An 8,067-nucleotide genomic window follows, 5' to 3' on the forward strand; every position below is an offset into this window, starting at 1 on the left:
CTAGTACAGCTAAATAGATCTATAAATAATGGATCTGTATATACTTATAAGATATTTTTTTTTGTCAACAGCATACACAGACTCAACTAAAACTCTGCAAACCACACCGGTAACTTATAAGATATGTTAACTTTAAATTTAATATAAATATTATAAGTATAAATATAAGATATACATATATTATGAACCACATATAGATTAACAAACACAAAAAATAATGTTTTCTTAAATATATGTATTAATATTCAAAATATACCATTAGACTATTATGCAGATTTTCAATACAAACCAAAACCGTATATTCTACACTGTATATTATATACATATTTGAGTATCATTTTTGGTGTATAATATTATTTAACAATCGAAAATAAGTATATACACACAAATTAAATAAATATATTTACTATGGCGTTTTGTACATAATATATGGCAATCACGAGTGTTTAAAAATATTTTAAAATTTATCTTAAAATCAATTTTCAAATGTAAAACAAAAAAATACAAACTTATAATAGGTTATTAATAACGAAATAAACCAATATTGTCATATCAATAAAAATTTATATTGTCATTTTTTATTTAGATAACATAATAAAATTTTCATCGAAGTCTAAAGAATCAAAAATTTATGTAATAATATAATAAACATGAGTAATTTAATTAATTTAAAAAAATATATAAGCAGATATTTTGTGTGTGTTTATCATATCAATGGTACAGATCGCGGTTAATAGAAAGTTTTGAATCTTTACTGGGTTCTATCAGATTTTTAGTTAACAAATTTTTCATTAAATCTTAACCGAATTATGTACATGTGCCGTGTCTACCGGTTCAACCAAAAATCTAGGTCGGATATGAAAACAGTTCCTAAACTCAAACATTTAGAATAAAAACAAATGATAAAAACCTAAACACTCAATTGTTATGATTTGAAACAAATATAATGGTATTTGTAAATCAGTTTTCTATCAATAAATAAAAATATAAATTCGCGCTTTCTAATCGTGGACCAAAATCTAGTTAACATATTAAAACAGAAAAAAAAAAGATTTCCCTTTAATGAATTGAAACCCATCCAAACCAAAACACAAACTTTAATTTTCCATAGAAGGTGTAGGGTTCAGACGATTTATGGTGATTGTCAACGAGCCTCAGTTTCCCTGGAAAGATTAGAAAACTCTACCTCCCACGAGCTTTGATTTCGCCGTTCCTCTCACTATCATAGCTCTACTTCATTCTTAAAGAATCATAGCATAACCTTGGTTTTTGTAAGTTTGACTTATAGAATACTTCTTCCTTTGATGTGTACTTGTAGTAAATTTATAGGGTTTTAAAACCGGAGATTAATTCTGTGCGTCAAGAAGACATACAAAGCATCTTCATGAGTTTAAACCTTGCTCACGTTCTTACCTACAAAAGCAGAAGACATCTTATATATTAAAATACAAGTCACAACTTTGATTCATGTATGATTTTTTTAAAAAAAAAATTGACCTAATAAACATATTCCTAGAAAGTCATGTTACATTTAATATTTAATTTTATCATTTAAATTTTAGGCCTACAAAAATTTTTTATTAGGCTATCAATCATTATATTTAAACAATATATGATCTATTTGATTTATAGATAGTATAAATTAAATAGATATATTTTAATGTTGTAATACTATACCTCTATATGTTAAATATTTAAATATTTATCGATGTTAACTTTTAAAATTATAAAGATTTTTTTTAAATAATAAAAATCATATTATCTAACAATGATTAATCTTTACTAGCTTAAACCAATGAATATTGTTTTTTTAAACTATATAGTTTATTCTAAAAATTAAACAAAAACTGAATGTTTAATTATTTACTTGATAATATAAATATATGAAGTGAAAAGTTTAATTTTAAAAAAAAAAATTTAAATTTGTGAAATGTTACAATATCTTTGAATATGACAACAAAACAATATTTTACTAATCTTCATATATATAGTTATGATTTTAATAATGAAATAATAATCCAAAAATATATATAGAAGAATATACAAATACATGTGAAAGTTTGAAACAATCTATTCAATAAAAAATATAAAGTAAATTTATTATGTTTTAAAAATTGATAGACACATATATATTATAATATATATCAATTTATAATTGAAAACAAAATATTTATATAAAAATAAATAAAAACAAAAATCTTCGCGGTTGCGCGGGTCGAGATCTAGTTATTCTTAAATGTGCTGAATGAAAATGAAAGACAAATTCCTTCTCAGCCAATCTTAATACGTATATGTCATTGTTAGGGCCAAAACCATAACCAAATTTGTTGTTTCCTTTATCAACAATTACCAAGAAAATTAAATTCAATAAGTTGTTGACCACTAAGGAAGATCGAATTGTGTACTTATCGGGCATGTAAACTTACATTTTGATAAAAGATTCATTTATGACTATAATTTGAGGCTGACAAAACAACTAGATGTCAGGCGAAATTTTAATAGAATTAACGATAAAGAAACTTTAAAAAATTGGAAGAAGGACGTCAAAAAAAAAAAAAATTGGAAGAAGAATTTATCATCCACATGACTACGATTGGTTGGACTATATATACCTCTAAACTTAGTCTTAAAATTTGTGTTGCAGGTAAGTTAATGAAACTGTAAATTTTTTGTCATAGTTTTTTTCTAGAGCGGTTTTTAATAATTTGGCTGTAGATATTTTGAAATACAAATAAAGTATATATGATGCTAAAATAAAATAATTATATTTATTATTTAAATATTTTATATGAAGTAAAATTATTATTTACCAAATATTATTATTATTTAATGTAATATATAAAACATTAATGTTATTGAAATAACTTAATAGTTTATAGAATTACTAAAATATACTCCCTCCGTTTCATAATAGATGATGTTTTAGAAGATTTTTGTTGTTTCAAAATAGATGATGTTTTGATATTTTTATGTTATTTTTAACTTTATTGAAAACTGTGTAACCAATTAGATGTTATAGTCATTTCTGTAATTGGTTAAATGATTTTTAAATTATATTTTTAAAACTACTTTTAAGAGAAAAGTAAATTTCTTAATCTTTGTATACTAAGGAATAACATCATCTATTATGAAACGGAAGGAGTATAAAATAATCTATAAATTTTAAATTATAACAAAAATCAATATCAAAATAGTAATAAAATAGTAATATTTAATATTATGGCCTAAGATAATAGAAATGCTGGATTGTGCCTATTATACAAAGAAACAAATTATTATTATTTTAGCTTTATGAAAAAAAAGAAGTTACATCATAATTAGGAAAATTTGGTAGAATTTGTATGAAGTTTTTAACTTTTAAAATTCAAACTGCATCATAATGATTAGATTCGTTGATTTAAATATAAATAAAGCTAAAGAAGTTAGATGAATTCCAACCAATCATTGACAGTATTCCATAAGCCAGAAATACATTATTTGGTATAAATAAAATTATTTTTACATTTGGCTGATAAATTAAATTATTTATTATGGTTTTCTATAACCATTTTTATGTAATGACATAAGTAAAATTTTGACCAACAAATAAATAAATCTACAAATATCTAATTAAATTTATGGCTAAAGAGTAAACTTATCTATCAGATCATATATAAACATGTCTAAATTAAATAGGTATGTGGAAAAAAACTTGATCCCTAATTAAATTTGTTAAAATTAATTAAATTTGTAGACAAAGTAAAAATAAATCTATCTAACACTGTTTTGATAAAAAGTGATTGAAGGGTTTATTAGATATGAAAATCATATATGCGTAAGTAAAATAAAATTTGAGTTAATCTAGTAGTTTTTTATTTAAATACGTATAAATTTGTAACCTCCAAATTTAAAAACGTATAAATTTTTTATATAATATGGATTCATAAATTTGTAGCATAATTAAATAAAACATTCCACAACACTCTAGATAAAAGCGATAATTAGGAGTTCTATAAATAAATCCAATAATAATTAGTCATATATACCCCTTTTTTTTGTGTGCACCATATACCTCTTCAAGTATTCTTTTTCTGAAATTTCATTAATACTCCTATCGTATTAGTGTTCTCGTCCCTACATTTCAATCTCCTAACTATCGTCTATCTCTTTTTCATCCAAGCATCACTTAATTTAAACTCTATAATCTTCATCCAACTCACCGTGTCTCTTCACCTCTTCCACTATTCGCCAAAAATATTTTTTACTTTGATTCCATCGACACCATAATCATAGTCTCACCATCTCCCAAAAATACAACCACTTTCAATTTTGAATCACAATCCACCTTCAATTTCAAATTTTAAAATCAATTATGCGTGGTGGTATTGTTCCGACGTGGTGGGGTGACTTGTCGGCCTTGGTGAGTTTGTCAACATCACTCATACGGTGGTTGAATAAGTGTTTGTGAAGCTGTTTGTTGGTTTAGATAACATATATGTTAGTCAGTATTTATTAGTGACCCGATATAATTTACTCCATCCGTTCCTAAAAGATGTATGTTTTGAAAAAAAAAATTGTTTCAAAAAGATATAAAAGTGTTTATTGAATTTCTATTGACTTAAAGTTATGGAAAATTGTTATTCACAAAACACAAAACACGTTATTCACAAAACACAATGCATATTTAATGAGTTTTTTTAATATATGTGAAAAGTTTAGAATATGCATCTTTTAAAAACAAAAAAAGTATATTTTAGGAGATTCTTAAATTTTTATCGTTGTTAAGATACATGTTTTTTATTTGTTAAATTTTTTTTTCATTAGCCGATACATGGTTTCTTAATCGATACATAGTTAAGTCGCTGCTAACTGGTAAATGGTTGATAAGATATTATAAGTTAGTTTTCATCTACATGGCTTAGTGATCGATGCATGGTTTTTTAAAGAAAAATGATATTTTTGTTTGATACAAAGTTTGATAGTTGGTACATGTTATGATACAAGATTTCTTAGCTTATATATGATTTAATACTAAATAATGAATATTAACAAGTATGTATAGTATTGATTAGATTTTTGTTGGTGGTCTTACAATTGTTACATATTTCTTAAAGACTCGTTATTGGTTCCATATCCAGATAACATGACTATTAAGTATTAACCGGTAACAGTTAACTTTTATTCTTAGTATATTAATATATCATTGTCAGATGACAAAGATGAGATTAAGAGGAGATTGGTGGAGAAGGATTTTAAGAGTTGCTATCGACGTTGATGAAGAATGAGAAAAGTCATCGTCACAGTGAAGGTTTGGAGGAAATAAAAACAATAAGCTTCAGGGAGATGTGAGCACTGAACTTCTGTGAGAGAAGAAAAATGTATAAATTAATTTACATAAACAAAGAATCGGATGAGAATGGGGAAAATAAATAGATAAGAGGGAGAGAGAAAGATATACTGACAATTTTGGAATTTGGAGGTAAGAAAACTAAACAACTTGCCGTAATGTCCCATCAGTACAAATCCGGGCAAAACTTCGTATATAATATAGCTAAATGTCTAGATAATCTAGAAGGAAAATAAAAAAAGAATTTTGTAAATTAACCACTACTCAGCGACATTTGAATTATTAATTTACTTACCTTTTTTGTCTATACCTGAAGCTGTTTGAATTTGTTGATAGAAACCTGTTTTTATAATTGGTGTTAGTTGGCACAGATCTTGGTACCTTTATCCCACGCCGATCACGTGGAAAGAAGAAGATCATAACAGTTTACCTACCGAATATATGCAAACACGTTTTCATAGGATAAAAATCTATTTATCTTCTCTATGAAAGGAGAGAAAATGCATCTTAGAGAAGATAAATAGATTTTCATGTATAATGCAGGAAAAACAACGTAGAAGAGAATTCCAGTCTCATTCCACTCGCATACACAAACCCTTTTAACATTTATAACTATAAGCATATATATGAGCTATGATATACAGACAAAATTCCTCACCCGATCCTATACATACTTCATGAATCATCGCACTAGTGTTTTCTCTTCTAAATTGGTATATATTATAATTTATGAGATGTATATATAATTTTTTAAAAAATAATAATATGACCGTATACTTGTTTTTCATCAAATAGATTGTTTCAAATTTTCACATATATTTGTATTTTCTTCTATATATTTTTCTGGATTATTATTTCATTATCGAGTAACTAATTAAACATTGAGTTTTTGTTATTTTTAAAAACAAACTATATAATTTAAAAAGATAACATCAATAAATATTTAAATAAATTACATATGAAGGTATACTATTACAACATAAAAGTATATCTAAAATTATAAAATTATAGATGGGTAGAGATTTTTAGGGTATCCCTTATATATTAAAGGAGAAGCATTGTAATAAATGCATTCACACTATAATAGACACGTGGCAACCTCACAATGATTTGATAATAAATATGTTAACGCGTTCACACTATAATTATAAATGTATTCACACTATATATTTTGTATTTTTAAATATAAAACCCGCATGCATGGCTCCAATAAAACTTTGGATTTTTCGGTTCGAATCAAAACAAATAACGAATCAAAAGCTAAACTGTATATATATATATATATTGTGCTTTTATTGTTTACGGATAAAGTTGGGCAAAATAGTTATAAATTTTGATTCGCTTCGTTATCCTTTTTGATTGAACCAAAATATGGATATCCATAACTATACGAAGCAAATCAGATACTAAAATACAATATCAAACAAAAAAAAACAAATCACAAATACCAATTTTTTTAGAAACATATATCTAATTCGATCTTTTATATGCATATATATACATATATGTACAGTATTATATATATGTTATATATATATTATAATTTATATAAGTTTTACAGTATTTTTATGAATTAAATTTATTATTATTAGGTATTAAAATTTTAAAAAGTTAAATAATATTTTATTTTTGTAATAAAATGTTATTATTAAAATTTTCAGTTATTTAAAAAAATTTATTTTATTTACGAATCAAATCGGATATTCTTTAAAATTTTAAATCATTTCGGATATCAGAGTCACTGATCCAGTGGCAAAATATTGAATCAACATGAATGCCTCCAAATATTCGGATATTCGATTTGTGTCCACGTCTATTTATGAATACAATTTATTTTCTTTATATGAAAAAAATTCACTAATGTCAAGGCCGTTTTAATTTTTAATTTTTAATTAATTTTAATTTTATCTTTCATGTATTATTTTAAATAAAAATATCATTTAATATTAATTAACAATATCTTTATATATTTGTCAACTATTTTTATATACTTTTACATACACATAAATGTGCACCTTGACGTGAACACCTTGCAACTAAGTATTTACCACAATTGAAGTATCTATTTTATTTTTTGGAAGTTGGAATATATATTGTTTTTCTTAATGCTTCTTTCACTACCGACCAAATTGTAGTGAAATAATTTGTCTTAATAATTTTTTTTTTTTCTTGAATTATTATCCGTTTACAAACTATGATATGAAACCTTGGTTCGACATGACGACTATCTAAAATTGATAACATGAAAGAAATAATAGTAATGTTTGGTTTTAACCGAAAAAACTAAAAAATCAAATATTCTAACCGAATAAACCAAAATATGTATTAATTTAAAATAATAGTTATATTTTAGCAGATTAAAAACCAAAAACTAACTTAAAACCGAACCGATATCCAGATTAAACATATTTAATGTGTTTTTATTAAAAAATAACGAAACTAATAATCACATCCCGCGCAAGGCGCGGGTTATTACCTAGTTCTATAGAGTATATTATGTGTGATTTGTAATTAATATATATTAAATGTAGGATATTAAGAATCTGTTGCTATGGTTACCTATATTGTAGATATGGATATATTCATTGTAAATCTGGTATCAAATATATTATAGGGACATTTGCTAAAAACAACCCAAATATTTAAGTCAAATCTAAAAGTGTACCCCACTTTCAGTCAAATGCAAAACCAACCTAAAGAGGTAGTGAAAGTACTATTTAACCCTTATGACCAAACAAAAA

General features: G+C 24.7%; 1 long non-coding RNA gene across 1 annotated transcript; it reads right to left on the minus strand.

Annotated features, from left to right (window-relative positions):
* Positions 1-4,964: 4,964 nt before the first annotated feature.
* Positions 4,965-5,547, minus strand: LOC103873688. Its single transcript, XR_634048.3, has 2 exons — positions 5,442-5,547; positions 4,965-5,339 (listed from the first exon to the last, which is right to left on the minus strand). It is a non-coding gene; the product is annotated as an uncharacterized LOC103873688 (long non-coding RNA).
* Between the last annotated feature and the right edge of the window lie 2,520 nt (positions 5,548-8,067).

Source organism: Brassica rapa, chromosome A01 (assembly GCF_000309985.2).
Source record: "Brassica rapa cultivar Chiifu-401-42 chromosome A01, CAAS_Brap_v3.01, whole genome shotgun sequence".
NCBI lineage: Eukaryota > Viridiplantae > Streptophyta > Magnoliopsida > Brassicales > Brassicaceae > Brassica > Brassica rapa.